Source organism: Meles meles, chromosome 16 (assembly GCF_922984935.1).
Source record: "Meles meles chromosome 16, mMelMel3.1 paternal haplotype, whole genome shotgun sequence".
Taxonomy (NCBI): Eukaryota; Metazoa; Chordata; class Mammalia; order Carnivora; family Mustelidae; genus Meles; species Meles meles.
The window spans coordinates 44,229,357-44,248,267 of record NC_060081.1 but is presented as its reverse complement, the minus strand read 5'-3'; the positions used below and the strand labels follow the sequence as shown (position 1 = coordinate 44,248,267).

The 18,911-nt window shown below is 35.7% G+C and overlaps 1 protein-coding gene across 5 annotated transcripts in view; it reads right to left on the bottom strand.

Moving 5' to 3' along the window:
- The window catches only part of TASP1 (taspase 1), a 287,466-nt gene that overhangs the window by 253,207 nt on the left and 15,348 nt on the right, over window positions 1-18,911 (bottom strand). Inside the window, exons 1-2 of one of the 5 annotated variants that reach the window (XM_045981847.1) lie at window positions 14,924-15,003; window positions 13,932-14,201 (exon numbers count right to left, since the gene is read on the bottom strand). The exons of 3 other annotated variants lie outside the window; for them this stretch is intronic. The gene's annotated coding sequence lies outside the window, so the exon portion shown is untranslated. Of the gene's footprint in view, window positions 1-13,931; window positions 14,202-14,923; window positions 15,004-18,911 lie in introns of those variants that run through there. One more of the 5 variants, XM_045981846.1, reaches the window with a different exon arrangement.

Below are 18,911 nucleotides of genomic sequence, written 5' to 3'. Positions count from 1 at the left end.
CTGGCTTGAAATACTAACTACCTGGCATGGAAATGATAGTAGTAGGAATAGAAAAAAAGAGAGAGAGAGAGAGAAGGGAAAGGATCAGAACTGTGAAACTTGAGAAATAAATAAAACCATGAATAAGAAAAGGCATTTTATAAGATGGAGGAAAGAGTATGCATAATTAAGCATGAGAATTATGATTAAGGTCTTCCAACTTAATATTTCTAGCTAAATCAGTTCATAATTAAATCTTGGGAAAGAGATCACAACCAAAGAATAATTAAATAATAATTAATTTTATTAATTACTTGATTAATTAATTAATTAAGAATTATGGTTTAATACAGATGAAGACTGAACTTGCCCTGGATTTTTTCATAGAGAACAGAGCAGAAGAGACTATAAGCAAGTAAGTTACATTACAAAGGTTTGGGTCGTTTTGTTTTTTGAGGTTTTTTTCTTTACTACATACAACCTCCCTTGCCTAGTCATGTATATCTTCAAAGTGTGGAAAAGGAACTGAAATGTGAAAAAAATGTAAAGCATCTACCTACCTGTAGTAATTCCCATAATATACATACAAGATCGTACCAGGGTATACAATATCTCAACAATCTTTGAAATGGAATATATCAGCTAGTCAGCTCGGCAAAATTTTTAACATAATCCAATTAGAAATCACAGACTGAAGAAAGTTATTCTGAAAATGACTATTGCATGATGGTTTAAAGTTGAAATTTTAAAAATATATACGAAAAAGCATGCAAAAAATTAAAAGACATCTTAGGAGAAATTTTTTTCAAAAATATTTCTCCTACTTCAAAACTACATTAATAATTTTATGGGCACCTGGCTGACTCAGTTGGTAGCGTGTGTGACTCCATGTGGGGGTTGTAAGTTCAAGCCCCACATTTGGTACAGGGATGACTTAAATTTAAAAAAAAAAAAAAAATGTTATATATATATAACTTCAAAAGTATAGAGAGAAGTGAGTTGGGGGAAATTGGAAGGGGAGAGGAACCATGAGAGACTGTGAACTCTGAGAAACAAACTGAGGGTTTCGGAGGGGAAGGGGGTGGGAGGATGGGTGAGCCTGGTGGTGGATAATATGGAGGGCACATATTGCATGGAGCATGGGGTGTGGTGCATAAACAATGAATCCTGGAACACTGAAAAGAAATTTTAAAAAATAAATAATTTTTTTAAAGTATATCTACTTAACTTCTGCTTCTGACTATGAAGGCATAATAGAGATTATATTTATCTTCCTAACTAGAAAATCGGGCAAAATACACAACAAATGGATTTCAATCAATAGCCAGCACAGGACTGTGATCCTGAAAGAAGAGTCACAAATTAGATGCCTCAACTTAATTCCCAGAGATACTTTCCAGGCCATAGCACAGAGAAAAGAAACCCAAAAGAGAGCCAACATTCTTCCAGAGTTGAGGAGATCAAGTTATGAGTTCAAGGAGGCTAGGAAGGCTAGTATAGGTAGTACAGCGTACAAAAAGGAAAAGGCTACAGAGAGAAGTCCAGAGATCCAGAGTCTTTAAATAAGTATTAGTCTGCATATATTTGTTAGGGAACTACCAAGGCCAAAGAAAAATGCTCTGGAAATCAGTAAGCTAAACAATTTCTGGAGCTCATACAGAGGTGAGATTAGGTTATCTTCCCATCAGTCAGATTGAGGCTATCAGGGAAAGTCTCAGAAGGTAACATAAAAATTAGATCCAATTAACTTTAGAAAATTTACTCTAGACCGGCACTAACAAAGTTTTAAAGCAAGCCTCAAAAAAATAAAAATGATTTACAATGAACAAGTGTCCCAAAACAAAGTTCTACAATAGCCAACTCCCAAAGATATAAAATTCACAATGTTTAGTATAAACCCAAAGATGACCAGACATGTAAATAAGCAGAAAACTATGGCCCATAACCAGAAGAAATTACAATGAAAAAAAGATCCAGAAAGGACACAAATGATAGAAGCAGCAAACAATTCCAAAGCTAGCTAACAATGTTAAGACAGCTCTCACAAACATGCTCTATGTGTTCATGTAGGTATAAGAAAACACGAGGGTAAAAGGAAAGAAAAGGAACCTATTAAAAAAAATAAATAAACTGAACTTCTAAGATGAAAATTTTAATACTCTAAGGTAAAAAAACACTTTGGAACAGAAAAAGCACTTACATTGGGTAAAAATGAAGGAATTCTGAATGGAGTATGGACTTTAACTATAATGTGTCAAATCAGGTTCATTAATTGTGAAAAATACACCATACTAATGTAAATGTTAGTAATAGGGGAAATCAGGTGTTAAGTATATGGAAATTCTCTGTACTATCTTCTGAATTTTTCTGTAAATCTATAACTGTTCTAAAATTGAAAGTTTCTTTTAAAAAAATCAACCCACAGCTTGGGAGAAAAATTCTACAAAACATACATAAAGGTAAAGGACTTACATTCAGAGTATATAAAAAATTCACACAACTCAGTAAGAAAAAAGATCCAAAATTTTTAATGGCAAACAATTTTATGTACTGATTGCAAATAACATATGAAAAGATGCATAACATCATCAGCCATTAGGGAAATGTAAGTTAAAACCACTATATAAACCTCTAAAATGGCTTAAAATAAAATGAAATAAAATAATAAAATGGCTAAAATTAAGAAAATAGATAATGGCAAGTATTGGCAAGAATGTGGAACAACTGCAACCCTCATCCATTAGCTATTAAGAATGAAAATTACAAATGGCTTGGCAGTTTCTTTAATGTTAAGCATACACTTACCATAGATCCAGAAATTCTACTCCTGGGTATTTATCCAAGAAAAATGAAAGCATATGTCCACATAAAGACTTGAATAGAAATGTTCATATTAGCTTTAATCAGAACAGCCAAAAACTGGAAGCAACCCAAATGCCCATCAACTGGTAAATAGATAAACAAATTATAATATATCAAAACAATAAAATACTACTCAGCAATGAAGGAACAAACCCCTAATACACCCAACAATATGAAGGAATATCAAAAGCACCATGCTAAGTCAAAGAAGCCACTCACAAAAGACCACATAGTATATGATTATATTTAATCCAAATTCTAGAGAAGGCCAAATTATGATAAAAAGCAGACAGTTGCCAGGGGCCACTGAAAGAATGCCTCTCCCCTGCAAGGAGACATTAAGAGGGAATTTTGGAAGTGACAGAAATGTCACATATCATGATTATATTGGTAGTTACATGATTGTATACATTTATCATAACATCAAATTATGCAATTAAAATTGGTGAATTTTGTTGTATACTAATGTTCCCCTTACAAAAAATACACATTAAGTTTTTTAAATGGTCATTTGTTGATTTTCTGACCTAAATCATTTTGTACAACTGGAAATAATTATGCTCAATTAGTAGCAAGCAATCCTTCTAATATCTATCAGATCCTGTTATTCTCATGTTCAAAAATTTATAATGGTTTCCCATAATACTTAAAATCTAAAGTCCTAATTCCAAGGTTTACAAGATCCTACATGACCTGGCCCTCCCTCCTTCACACATCTTATGTACCAGCCACATTGACTTCCTTGTAATTCCATGAGCACATAGAGAACATTGCCACCTCAGGGCTTTTACATTTGTTCATTTACTCCTTTGAAATGCTAAGTTTAGGGCGCCTGGGTGGCTCAGTGGGTTAAGCCGCTGCCTTCGGCTCAGGTCATGATCTCAGGGTCCTGGGATCGAGTCCCACATCGGGCTCTCTGCTCAGCAGCGAGCCTGCTTCCCTCTCTCTCTGCCTGCCTCTCTGCCTACTTGTGATCTCTCTCTGTCAAATGAATAAATAAAAAATCTTTGGAAAAAAAAAAAAAAAAAAAAGAAATGCTAAGTTTAGTGAGTGACTATAGTAGAAGAAAGAGCCAATCAATAAAGACTGTGTGCATGCGCGTGTGCATGTGTGTGGGTGTGTGTGTGTGGAAACACATATATATACATATGTATAAATAGCTGATGTCCTACAGTGATGTGGTATAAAGAATAAGATGGAATAAGGGATAATAGGGTACTTTTTTCTCTAACCAAAAACTCTCTTCCCCAACATCTTCACATGGGTTTCTCCTCCATTTCATTTAAATCTCTACTCAAATGGTATCAGAGGGCCCTCCCCTTACTGAGTTATTAGCATTTCACCAACTTTCCCAACCATTTTTTTTCCTCTCACTATCTTATGCTTCTTTACGGCACTTTTCATTACCTGATATTACATGTACTTTTTGTGTAATTCTATCCACAGAATGTTAAGCCCCATAAGTACAATAATTTGTCTTTTTCAGTGTTGTATCCTAATGTCTAACGTAATGTTTGGCATTTATTATGTATTCAATAAATATCTGTAGAATAAATGAACAGAAGTTAATTATAACTAGATATAAATGGGATAATTGATCATTGTGAACTATAACCCTTAAGCTGATACTTATTCTTACAAGTTACTCTTATAGAGAAATGCCAGAATTTAAGAGTATTAAGAATCCAATCTTTTCACAATTGAAACAAGAGAAATGAAATAAATTCAAGCAAGAGCATTTTCAGCTTCTAAAAGATGAAATTTTAAAAGCAAAATATTTAAGCTTACTCATAACTTTCAGAGGAGACACAAGTTTTACAAAGTAAGATCCCTCTGACTGCTTGACCCAGCAAAGAGAGGGTGGGAAGGTCAAGAATGCAAGTCAGGAGCTACATCCCCATCATGACCTGTAAACCCTTTCCTATTAACGAAATTTGGAAACACCAAGCCAAGGCAAAGATCTGCAAAACATTACTCTTTCACTATAAACCACAACCTGTATTACCCATTTAATGTCCTTTGCTGAAAGCATAAAATAAAATAAGAACTGTTTGTAAGGCTATAGGATATACTATACCTCTGGGGATCTATTATGAGACCTCTATTAACAGCTCTTACAGATGCAAACAATTTAGTTTTCAAATGTTGTATAAAAACTCGACTGTCACATTATAAAATCATTTTTATATAAAATGATTTATGTTTGTCCAATTTCTGATCTTCCTTTAAGAAGTTAGACATTTAGGGGCGCCTGGGTGGCTCAGTGGTTTAAGCCGCTGCCTTCGGCTCAGGTCATGATCTCAGGGTCCTGGGATCGAGTCCCGCATCGGGCTCTCTGCTCGGCAGGGAGCCTGCTTCCCTCTCACTCTCTCTACCTGCCTCTCTGCCTACTTGTGATCTCTCTCTGTCAAATAAATAAATAAAATCTTTAAAAAAAAAAAAAAAAGAAGTTAGACATTTAAAGGAAATTAATAATATATTAGTATTCATATCCTGTTATTCTAGTGCAAATCAACAAATATATCATTAGATGAATAAAATATAGTATAATGAAATTATGTGATAATATGGTTACTTATTCAAATTGTGTTAGATATCAAAGTCATTTTAATTATTGCCTTCACCAACAAGCAGGTAGCTTTATTAACCTTAAGTTGAAGAGAAAGAGGGAAAAAACAGCTTCTAAAACAAACAATTTTTTGACTTTTTCTTAAACACGGTAATAAAAACAGGATGTATACCCCATGTTCTCTCAGTCTATTTTTAAATTACAGTCTTTTTCAAACTAACACTGGCAAAACCTGTGCAGTGCACTTATCCTATCTGACACTATCCTAAGAATTACAAATTCCCTGGTATTTTATCATCAATTCTCATTATTTACAGGATGAATAGATATCAGTGAAAATGTGTCACCAAAAAGTCATTTGGAGTGCTCGCTTCAGCAGCACATATACAAAAAAAATCACTTGGGGATTTTTTTGTGTTTGTTCAGCAGCTAATTAAAGTCAAACTTTTGAGAACTGAATTACTGAAAGATTTTCAATTTAGATTCATCTGTGGTGGTACAGGTTAAGTTTCATTCACTCAACAGATATTTATTGGCCACCTATGTGGAGGTAAATCTTTTCTGTGAAGCACCAGATATATTATATAGTTCAGGCTTTGGGGGCCACACAGGCAATTCCACAGCTACTCAACTCTGCCTTTGTAGCATGAAAGCAGCCAGAGAAAATACAAAAAGGAGTAAGCATGGCTTTGTTCCAATAAAACTTCATTTATAAACACCGAAATTTAAGTTTCATATAATTTTCTGGTGTCATGAAACATTATCCTTCTTTTGACTTTTTTTCTAATCATTTAAAAAAATAAAAACCATACTGAGCTTGCAGACCACTCAAAAACAGGCAGCAGTCCAGATTTGGCTTTCAGGCCATAGTTTATAAATCTGGGATATAAACCATGGAGATACAGCAAAACAGAAAAATATCCTTCCCACATGGAACCCCCATTCTAGCTATGGGAGACAGACAATAAGACATTAAATAAATTATATGGCATATTACATAGCAGTAAACATGATGGAGAAAAATGAAACAGGCCAGGAGACAGGGAGTACTGGGCATGGTCAGAGGGCTATACTGAGGAGACAAGAAAACTATGTGGGTAGTTATAATTTATTTTTCCTTTCAAGTGTTTATTTTGACATAATTTCAGACTTGCAACAGTAGTATAGTATCTAGAACATATCAAGAACTCCTAATAACCAAAAAACAACCCAATTCAAAAATGGCCAAAGGAGGGGCGCCTGGGTGGCTCAGTGGATTAAGCCGCTGCCTTCGGCTCAGGTCATGATCTCAGGGTCCTGGGATCGAGCCCCGCATCGGGCTCTCTGCTCTGCAGGGAGCCTGCTTCCTCCTCTCTCTCTGCCTGCCTCTCTGCCTACTTGTGACCTCTCTCTCTGTCCAATAAATAAATAAAATCTTTAAAAAAAAAAAATGGCCAAAGGACTTGAATGAATAGACTTCAATAGACATTCCTCTGAAGAAGATAGACGAATGGTCAACAGGCATATGAAAAGATGTTCAACATCATTAATCATCAGAGAAATAAAAATCATAACCCAGTGATGTACCACCTCACACCTATGAGAAGATTAGAATCACAAAGACAAAAAGAGCGAGTGCTGGCAAGAACACAGAGTAACTATACACTGCTGTTGGTAATAGAAAATGGGTCCGCTGCTGTGGAAACAGTTTGATGATTCCACAAAAACTTAAATATGCAGTTAGTATGACTTAACAATCTGGTACTCAAATACTTGTACAAGAATGTTTACAGCAACACTTTCCACAATTGTGAAAAAGTAGAAACAACTTAAGATGTCCACCAATAGATGAAGGGATAAATATTTTTAAGACTCATTCATATTATAGCATGTGTCAGAACTTCATTCCTTTTTGTAGAGGATTATTCAACATTGTTCATGTGGCATAATCATGAACAATGTTGAATAATCCTCTACAAAAAGGAATGAAGTTCTGACACATGCTATAATATGAATGAGTCTTAAAAATATTATGCTGAGTAAAAGAAGACACACAAGATCGCATATTCTATGATTCCATTTATAGGAAATATTCAGTATAGGTAAATCCACAGAGACAGTAGGCAGATTGGTGGTCGCCATGGGGCTAGGAGAGGAGGGAATGGAAAGCAACTGCTTAATAGGTACATAGTTCCCTTTGTGGAGATAGAAGTGTTTCTGGAACAAGACAGAAAGTGGTAATGGTACGGTATTACGAATGTTTGAATGCCACTAAATTACTTTTAAATGAGTAATTTTGGGCACATGGGTGGCTCAGTGGGTTAAGCCTCTACCTTCGGCTCAGGTCACGGTCTCAGGGTCCTGGGATCATGCCCCACTCCAGGTTTCCTGCTTGGTGAGGAGTCTGCTTCTCCCTCTTCCTCTGCCCCTCCCATCCACTCATGCTCTCTCTCTCTCTCTCTCTCACACCTCCCTCTCTCTTACAAATAAATAAAATCTTTTTTAAAAAATTAAAAAATAAAGGCATTTATCAGCAACAGCATGGAAGAGGCAAAAAGCAAAAACACAAATGAACTATGAGAGGCTATAAAAGCTAACCACTTTGGGAGCCAAGATTCAATTTTACTGAAGAAAAATTAGATGAATTGGGAAAAGATTAATAAAATGAGAGAATTACTGAAAAGGACATACAAAGCTTTCTGGGTAATCCTCACATATGCAGCCACAAATATTATGTGCAAATCAATGACTTTTCTAAGTATGTTTTCCATTACAAAGTAGTGGGATCAAGATAAGATAAATGATGTTGGAAGCTAAATTAGCTTAGTAAGACAAAGTTTGGAAATCAATGCAATATGCTTGTACTTATGGTCATTTCTGGTACATTCTTAACCACGAACACTGAAAATAATATTTTACTCCTGAGACAAGAAGTAAATAAAGGAACAATTTAGTTCAATCTTAGTTGGGTCATACAGTATTTTGATCTGCTTTAGCTCCAGCGCTAAACTCTTTGGAGTAAGATACTAGGTTCTGGTTCAAAGTGCTTCAACGGGAAATTTTTTGAAAGTCTTTAGTTTGATTTGAAGTTATAAGTTAATATTTCAGTCCAATTCCAACTGCAAAAAATTAAATCAAAGCTCATTCCAGTTTTACTCTTACTTTTGGTAGAAATCCCTGTTAAGCTATCAAATCATTTTCTTGGCCCTTTCAACAAGACAAAAGTTGGTGTATCTGTCCTAGTCTTATTTTCAGCTTTACCTTGAACTGAAATACAGTCTTAATTACAAAGCCTCCTGTGCCAAAAATGGCAGCTGTCATTTGGCCCTAGCAGACTACAGCCCTGAGAGAATGCATGCTCCATGTGGCCAGGTCTTATTTTCTTCAAGAGAAGTTTGAAATCCAGATTTTTGAGTCTCCTAGTTTTTAAATGTTGGCAACAAATTCCAACTTTTAAGAACTAGTCTATGAGCCAATTAACATATGAGGTGTCTCTTCTGCAACCACTGGCCCAAGAGTTAGTAAGGTATCAAGCTTCTGATGCAAAATCTGAGCTTTGCTAAGTCTTCAGTGAAAACTGAATATACAATACAGATTTCAGACAAAGGAGCTCTCTGACACAAATGCCAGTCCAAACAACAAATCATGATTTCATTCTCATACTTAGTTGAATATTTAAAATACTGAATATTCTTCCTTCTTGCTACTTAAACAAGAAAAATAAATACAGAAGTAAGCCCTATAATCTAACTACTACATGTCAACACACTTGACTAAGAAGTGCCAGGTTAGTGGTCAGGAATGCCACATATCTTCTGATTATGAGGACTGGAATTTATAATACTTTTTTGCTCCTACAAACAAGTCAGATAAGCTTTATTCCCAGAATCCACAAGAAGAATGAGGAATCATGGTATTTTTCTCAAGACTTCCTTGATCACTATTAGTCAACTTCATCTACAACTTTATCCAATAGTGACTACCATTATCAAAATGATAAAACATGATACCCTCTTTGGGGCTAGTAGTTTGGAGCAGAAAAATTCAAAAAACAAAACACACACACAAAAACACATAAAACTTACACAGTTACATGGGGGGGGGCAGTGGTATCAATATTCAGGCAATATGTAAAATATGACAAAGAGAATCAGGTAAAATAATTAAAGGATAGTAAGAATCTATCTATAAATTAGATACCAGATCCCACATACTTTTACAAAAGCTGGCTCTCAGTGTGAACTATAGTGATTTCAATATGAAGGCAATAGGCACATGAAATCAAACAAGTATTAAATTTGAAGAAATTATAGCATTCAGATGGACAATATTTACAGAAAAGTTCTTGGGTAAACAAATAGTAACAAGGTAACCAACTCAGAAATCCACTTAAGTACCTTGCCTATGAAATCACAATTAGCTTACCCAAGCTTTGCCCTTTCCCTACCCACCCCCCACAACTTGCCCAATCACCATTTCTCTGCACCTCTTTCAGGATATTGGGGATGGGCTTAAAAGCTGTAAATCTACCAATTATACTGCCTTTTGTCCAGTTATGAAAAAAAAAAAAAAAACCACTCTATTAAGAGAAGGTAAAGCTACTAAGTTTTTTTGTTTGCTTGTTTTTTGTTTTTTTTTTTTTTACTACTAGTTAATTTTATTTAACTGTGTTATCTTTGTTTTGAGTAACTGAAAAATGTGGACGATCATAGAGATCTGCCACATAGAAATTACAAGGTTATGGATTCATCCTAATGTCAGGGTTTTTTTTTTTCAAGATAGATTGATTGATTGATTAATTTTATTTATTCATTCATTTATTTATTTGACAAAGAGAGAGAGAAAGATCACAAGTAGGCAGAGAGGCAGACAGAGAGAGAGGGGAAAGCAGGCTCCCCCCTGAGCAGCAAGCCCGATGCAGGGCTCAATCCCAGGACTCTGAGCTCATGACCTGAGGTGAAGGCAGAGGCTTAACCCACTGAGCCACCCAGGCACCCCTCAACTAATGTTTGATATAATATTGACCTAAAAAGCAGAATTTTCACAACTGGAGCTAATTAGAAGTCACAATATTTGTTACCACGGGACTACAGAAAACAAGGACAGAAAAAAGCTAGCCAGAATGTTCAGCTTAATATCCAGCAGGCAAGTAGTTGTTAATTCCTTAAAAGACCTCCAGGCAAGTGATATCCATGTGATAAGAGCATGTTGTGTCCAAAAATATGGGAAACATGCAGCTCCCAACATAGCACAGGGCAATTTACCGTTATAAATATTCTTAGTTAATGTTTGTATATAGAAACCAGTAGGCATTTGCAAATTCATATTCAAGTCACTGAAAATAAAATCCAGAAAACCTATTTTCACCCATGTGTTGAAAACAAAGGTATAAGAAATTATTTCTATAGTGATGTTGCTGCCTGTTTTTAGAATTATTCTCTAAACAGGGCATATGAGAATACTTTCACCCAAATACTAGCCAATGAAAAACAATCAAGACACATTTGACTGATATACACTCTTGTTTATGTTGGATTTTTTAGCCAATTAACATTACATTAATAAACACTAGAAATGTTAAGAATTAATGGACTCTAACCAATAAGTTTCAGAAGGAGTTAGCCAGAAAACACTTTTACTAGGCCTAAATGAAGTATCCTTCATTCATTAATACAGAACCAAAGGGCATACTTAGACATCAGAGGCTCAATGATCTAAAAAAAGTTCCTAGGGAAACAAAAAAACTTTCCATTTTCATTCTGTAACTGCTCCTTAATGACAGAAAGTATTCTTTCTTTTTCTGGCATTCTCTCTACCTCAGGACATATTTACAGATGCACTGGCTGCTTTACAGACATGCTAAAAGTTCTTGCTGTGGTTGATCAAAGTTGGAATGCCTGAGGAAATTACTCAATTTAGACAGCCCTGAATTATATCTAGCCAAATAGTTACAGTGCTCCACTTTTAACATGTGTTAAAGTAATACTTTAGCTCTCCTGGATGTAAGTTGAGAGAACATTTGTTTGCATCACGCCCTGTGAACATTTAAGTCAAATATGTTACATTGAATACCCAGTTTTAGTATCTGGGACACTCCGTTTTTTAATGTTTCAATAACACGAAAGACAACATATTTTATGTTGGGAAAAAAGCTTCACATACAACAGCACATGTATTAGGAACTAAGGTTTTTTATGATCCTCATGAAACATCCAAACTCTTCTAGAAATGTCATAATAATTGCAACAAATGTTGACACTTATTCATTAGAGCAACTGTTGATCTGACATACAATATTTTTTTTTTTAAGATTTTATTTATTTATTTGACAGAGCGAGATCACAAATAGACAGAGAGGCAGGCAGAGAGAGAGAGAAGGAAGCAGGCTCCCGCGGAGCAAAGAGCCCGACATGGGACTCCATCTCAGGACCCTGAGATCATGACCTGAGCCGAAGGCAGCGGCTTAACCCACTGAGCCACCCAGGCGCCCCTGGCATACAATATTTTGATAAAAAATAGAAGCATATTTTTTATTACCAAAAAATATTTTTAGTAAAAAAGCACTGCACTTCTGTACTCGACCCCTTTCTATTATTAACCTGCCTAATTTGCAAATAAATATATATCATAATTAAGCAGAAAAAGGACATCACAGCAGTTTATTTTCATGGGTTGTTGTTTTTTTTAATTGAAAGCCACAGAACTGCAGTACAAAGAGTTACTTGTCAAACATAACACAAAACTCTAAAATAAAATTTGGCTCCAATAGACTTGCACATCTGAGATAGTTTTAAACTTTGTTTTAATTGGATTCTTTACCATGTCCAGGAAGAAGTTAGCACACACAGTACCTGAGATTGTCCTTTCCACATAAGCTACAATAGAAGAGACAAATGTAGCTGTTTCTCTAGTAGAGCTAACTTTGGCATCCACTTACACTTCCCTTCAACCTAAATAATTACACCTTTTAACCATGTTGACAATAATATGGAAATATCACTCAAAAAGAACCTAACAGACCATGAGATCACAATGACTTAAATCATCCTTCTATCAAATGTGAGGTGAGGACATGGTCAGAGTTGGAGGGGAGAAATGGGGATTACTAACTTATAAGTAGTAACTTTTTATTAAGATGACTTCAACACACTAGAAAATGTTAACATCTGCACATACTCCAAGAGAAGAAAACATAAATAAGTTCCTCACCCTGGATTTTCTAAGAAGCCTAACAAGTGTTAACAGTGTTGATGTCCTACGTTCTAGTATAAGCATGTCATGAACAGCCAGGAAATGTGTGTACCATGCAGGAGGCTAGACCCTAAGTGAGAATGACAACTAGTAAAAATTCCCTGGCAGTGGGAATGACCAAAGAACTTTCATCAACTGGGATGCCTAGAATTTAATTATAAATTGTTTGCTCTGCTACAGTGAGATGCAATCCTGCATTATTCTAACATTTAGGTAAAGCCTACTACACACATAAGAACTGGAGAGAGATGAACAGAGAGAATATGAATGAAAGAAAACTGAAGCAATATTTTGTCCTGCTTTGGAGTGGGAATTAGGATGTGATCTTGAGGGGATTCCTAAAAATCATGTAACATAAGTCTTTTCATTCCTTTCCAGATTCTAAATAAATCTGGGAAAATGGGCAAAAACTTAAAATCAGAGGGCAGTCTTTCATAATATCAGCCTGTGATATTGTTCAACACAGAAAAAGCTTCTTAGTCCAGAAATTACAAAAAAAGGGGAAAAAAAACAAACAGCAGATAATCAATTATAAAACTGATGACCCAAATACACACATGCACACACACACAAAATGATTCAATAGTCACACAGCTACAAACATAAGGGCCAATGAATCTAATATCTTAGGACACACAGGACTCAAATCAAAAGTCTAAGTTGCTTCCACACAGCCAAAACACAGATTACCACCAACTCCACCACAGTACCAAATGCAGCTTTAAGTAGCTCATAACTGAATTCCATACTGTAGTATGTTCTTGGAGAGTACCAATTCCAAGAGCAAAATGAGGGTTCACATATAAAACTACATGCTCCACAGGAACTGGTCAGTCTAGTCTTGGACCATATCTTCTACTAGATTCAGCCAAGATGAATACATCTGATAAGGTCCACACAACTTATCAAGAAATGGTTAGAAAAAAGGAAAAACTGTTCATGTTCCCATCAGTACAAAGTAAAACATAATAAGCTCTGTACTTCAGTGTTTTGACTTGACCAAAAACTAATACACAGTTTTGATGCAGTGTAAAATTAAATCAGAATGTACTAATTGGTTCAGTTTGCTTTTTATTCTAAAAAAAATTTTTTTTAAGGAAAAAAAAAATCACTGCTTTTCCATTAAGCAGGTACTTTGTGCTAGAAAGCACATTTAATTTCTAGGGTCCTTGGAAAAGAACAGGTATACCTACTGTGTAAACACAAACAGTAAGTTACAAGTTGCCCCTTAGTACCAAAGGCAAGAATTAGCATCACTACTCAAAAGTGTTTTAAAAAGAGTGTAACTTACTTTTACTGTCCCAGGCTAACTGGGCTCGACATGTCTGGTGCTTCTTTGTCTGCACATGGCCACCCACAGCCTGTCTTCTAATTAAATCAATGCTCTAGCAGCAGAACAAGCAAACAAGTTGCCTCCCATCTGCGTACAGCTCTTCAGGACACATTTCCCTTGGTCAGAAGGTGGAAATTCTTGGGAGAGGTGATTTTCTCTGCTCTTCACAAGAAGAACATGGATACTTGGCTGGATGCAACTCCATGAAGTGTAACTGTGTATGTACACCTCAAAAAATAAAACAAAAAAAAAAAATGCAGAGAAACATAAAGACTCTATAAACAGCTGGAATACACAGAAATACTGAAGCACCACTGGAAATAAGGCTAAACAGACAGGCAAAATGGGATCTTTGACTGAAATAATCAATGATACCAAGCTGGGGGAGAAAAAAAAAAAAAAGGAAAAAGAAAATCTAAAGACAAAACTAATACTTCATGCGATGAAAACAGGTTAAGTACTACAAAGGATAAAAAGTAAAACTCCTTGCTTCAAATACACAAAAACAGGTCCTCCCCACATTACAGAGAATAAAAGATATTATCAGTTGAAGAGAAAAATGAGACTTTCAAGAGTGTTAGGTCTAAAATTAGACTCATCAGTCATATTATAGTTAATGGGCACTTGTATATATGTGAGCTAAATGCATCAAGCTGTCTTCCAATGTGTTCAACACCTCATGGGAGGGAAAGGGAGGAGGAAGCAAGGAACCACTAAAATACTCAGCTACCCTCTGCTTATGAAAAGATAATCTCTGCAAACCAGAAAATGTTCAGAAAAATGGAGATGCTCATTTATTTACATACTTTTCTAACCTCCCAAATAAAGAGAAACACCTATAAAACAAATGCCCCATTTTTTACAACAACAACAAAAACAAAACAAAACAAAACAAAACAAAAAACACTGAAGTAGGGTAGGTGGCAGGATGTGGTTAAGTGTCTACTCACAAAGAAACTCCACAAGCAAACTTGCAAACAGATCTGTTGAGAGGAAGTGGGGTATATCAGCCATTACCAAATTCCCTTCCATCCTAGATATACGCATATGCCAGGAGCAATCCATACCATCTCCATGACCACTAAGTATTTCAAGGACTGGCAGGCCTTAGATGCTCGCGCTCTTTTGCTCTCTCTCTCTCCCTTCCTGTGACACACATTTACAATGCCAGGCCAAGAAAAGGGGGTGTGGCCTAATCCTGCAGCTGCACAGAGGCCTGAATGGGGGTACCAACAACAGACTAGTCAACAGTGATGACATTCTGAAGATTCCTGCCTTAAAGAAATGCATGCAGAGCTGGCTCTAGGTATAAGAGGATATAGAGACAGATAAAAGTGTAATGATATTATATTTAATAACATAAATATGTCATAATCCAAACGGTTTTTTTCCTCTCACATCCCAAACTATTGGCCATTTATAAGAAGTTACTTCTTAAATAACTTTCCTAGAGTTTATAAGTCTGGATTATATACAGACTCACAGACAACAGCTTCTAGCAAACAGATATAAAACATGTGCCCGATATAATCTGTTCTTTAAATGTTAAAGCATTTGGACAATAAACTAATTTCAACCATGACTTACCATCTCCCCTGATCATAGGGAGCCTTAAAGAATGAATCAAATCAAGTCAACATAAGAACTGCGGTGTCTACTTAGAATAATATAAACTCAACAAAACATTTTTAACAAAGGAGCCTGTGCAAGCTGCCGCTCACTATATGAAATTTCAAAGCTATATCTACCACAATTTTTAATACACAGCATTCTATCTACCAAAATAACTAGTTTTCAAAATGAATTGACCAAAATCTCTGAAAGCCTACACTAAAATATTCAAACTCTCAGCCAGATTCATCAGTTTTCTCACGCATGACCACAAATGACCTCTCAAAAATGTGTCATTCACATTTCATGCATGATTCCTTATTAGAAAGGAATTCCTTATTAGAAATTATTATTAATTATATTAATGTTTTCTCAGAAAAACATCGATGTGCAAAGGGAGCTTCAGTAAGTATTTTACAAGAAGCTTGTTTTCCATCAGAACCTGTAACACACTTTCTATGTTAAGTTGACTCATCCAGAGCTATAACCAATTTCCTCAAAGAAGAAATTCATATCAGAAGCTATACCATGTGAAATGTGCAAAATTATGGTGTCAAGTTTATAATCCACTGCCACTACCTGAACCAAAACTACTCCAAAGCAGCCATGAAAAGAACTGTCTTCCAAATGAATAGCCCCCGATAGGAAGATCAAGATGTTTCACAATACCTCTTCTCCACTATCAGTGAGATCAAAACTGCACTATCCAACGGATAGAAGTCACTTTTCCATCAGTTGTAAGGACAATCTCAAAAAAGCTATAAATAGCTAAGTGAAACAATGGGACCAAATCAGTTTAACAGTAAATTAAAATACGATCTATAAACTGGCCTTTCCATTTCCCTCCTCACATTTTGAAGATAAACAAAATGCATTTGGTGTCATATCATTTTCATTCCCGTACCGCAGAGCAGGCCTCAAATGGAGTGGCCACCTTCCTTCCCAAAATCCTGAAGAGAGAAGCTGGTAAGTTTAACAGGCAGATCTTATGCACTCACCTCCCCACTCCTTTAAATGACAGAAAGACCCCTCTACTGTCCAGAAACGGTAGTCTTAGGATGACATCACTTGTCTGTAGTAGTAAACAAGGATAATGAAACTACACAAGGTAATCAGTTTCTAAGAAAAGCTCAAAAATGATGTGTCTAGGTGGCCTGCATAAGTGTACATGTGGCTATATAAATAAATTTCTTCTACCCTGTCTCTTCCTCCCCTATGGCATGGAGTTGAAATCAGTGTACTTTTGACTCTTTGGGTAAGTGCAAATACATATATATATATATAGAAATTTTATTTATTTCTTTGACAGAGAGAGAAAGCGACAGCAGGAACATAAGCAGGTGAAGTGGGAGAGGGAGAAGCAAGCTTCTCGTGGAGCAGGGAGCCGGATGTGGGGCTTGATCCCAGGACCGTGGGATCATGACCTGAGTGGAAGGCAGACGCTCAACGACTGAGCCACCCAGGTGCATGCAGATATACATATATATATATATATTTTTTTTTTTTTTGGGGGGGGAATACAAGGCCACATACCCCTTCTAGCCAGTAAGGACCATTAAACCATTTCAGTCACTTTAGCCCAAAGTTAGTAAAGTGTTCAAGGAATTCTGCCTAAGTTTAAAAAATAAGGGGCTTTTTTTACCCAAAAAAAGTACATCCCAAAGTCCAAAAAAAAAAGGTATGATTTCAGCAATCAGGACAAGACTTAGCTTGACTGAATAGATTGGTCAAAACTAAACAAAAGTAGGTACTCTCAAATTAAATGTAATACACTATAAATCAAACTCTCTGGGACTTTTCAGTAAGCTGAAAGGACTTAATATTGTTACTTTTAATTTTCTAAGTACAGAAAATATTAGAATCTGATTTCCTTATATCATTCCATTGACCCAAACTATTACAATACTCCAACTGAACTCTTGAAAACCTCACCTTGTTTAAAGGTGGTGAATCAAAGCAACCGAAACTGCAGGGGGCAGTACAAGCATGATTTCCAACATAATTCTTAAGATGTAGGAAAATTCTTCCAGTGACCTTAGCCTTTAAACTACTAAGATATCTCAAAGATTCCACATCGAAATGATTCTTAAAGATAATTAATTGAAATTCTTCTCCAAATTTAACAGTGGGGGTGGGGGAAGAGAAATATACTAAACTCACTCCTGTGCTCCCATTATCCGTGTAACACACCCCAGTCAAAAATAATAAAATGAGTTTGTTTAAAAAAGAACTTCCTATCCATGCTCTTAAAAAACAGAGGTCATGATTCAAAACTATAAAGCTCACTTACTCATGATTAACTTACTATTCCAGAATGTATTTTTAATCACTTTTAAGCATTAATAGGTAAACTCTTTAAAAGTATGATTGATTCATCACTGGAGAAAAATGTAATAAAATATTCAACATGATATAAAGTATGACTTGAGAAAATTAAAGTTATTCTAAGATGAAAAGAAAAGTAAAACTTAATTTAGTCAATTTTGTATTCACAGTTGCCATTACAGTATTATCTCCCAGCTACTCATTAACCTTCTTTTTCTTTCCCTGGACCCACATTGACTCCATCTATGCACCACTGATAATGATAATCTCAGGACATCCTCTTACACACAAAGGAGAGTGATTTGCAATTAACAACTGAATTAAATTAGATGAAGCTTTCTCTGTGCTTTGAGTAAAGGTAAGATGCCCTGGTAAGTACATCAATCTTCTTTATTAGAGCACTTTTCTCCTTTCATCCACAATATGTAGTTGACCTTTTCTTGACATTGTAAAAACATGTCATTGATAGTCACCATAAATACTCACCTCATATATATCATTTCCAAAGCACTTCATAATAGTAATAGTTACTAACTTCTCAGGGCTTGTCATATGTTAAACTCAATCTTTAGAAAGAAATAGGAATTACCCCATATAATAAATGGAAAAACTGACTCAAGGAGAATCTGTGAGGTGCCCGGGGCTAAGGACTGGTAGAGCTGGTATAATATGCATCAGTCACAAACAGGAGAGGACCACATATCCAAGTTAGATGTCTCAGGAACCAAACTACAAAAGAACTTGTACCCATCATAGATGTTCACTTTCCTTGGCTGTAGTTGGACCCATCTGAAGGCATTAACAGGAGAGATTAAAATCTACAAAGTATGATCAAGAGTGTAGCTCCACAACTAAGCAGGGGAATATATAGAAAACATGGCCAGGACATCTCATAAACTCCTGAACAATTTTCACAGAGAAAAGCAAGGCCTGGCATGACTAGGTAGGTGCTCTGATATGAGAACCTTAACAAAAGGGCCACAATCCAGTGAACTTGGGAAG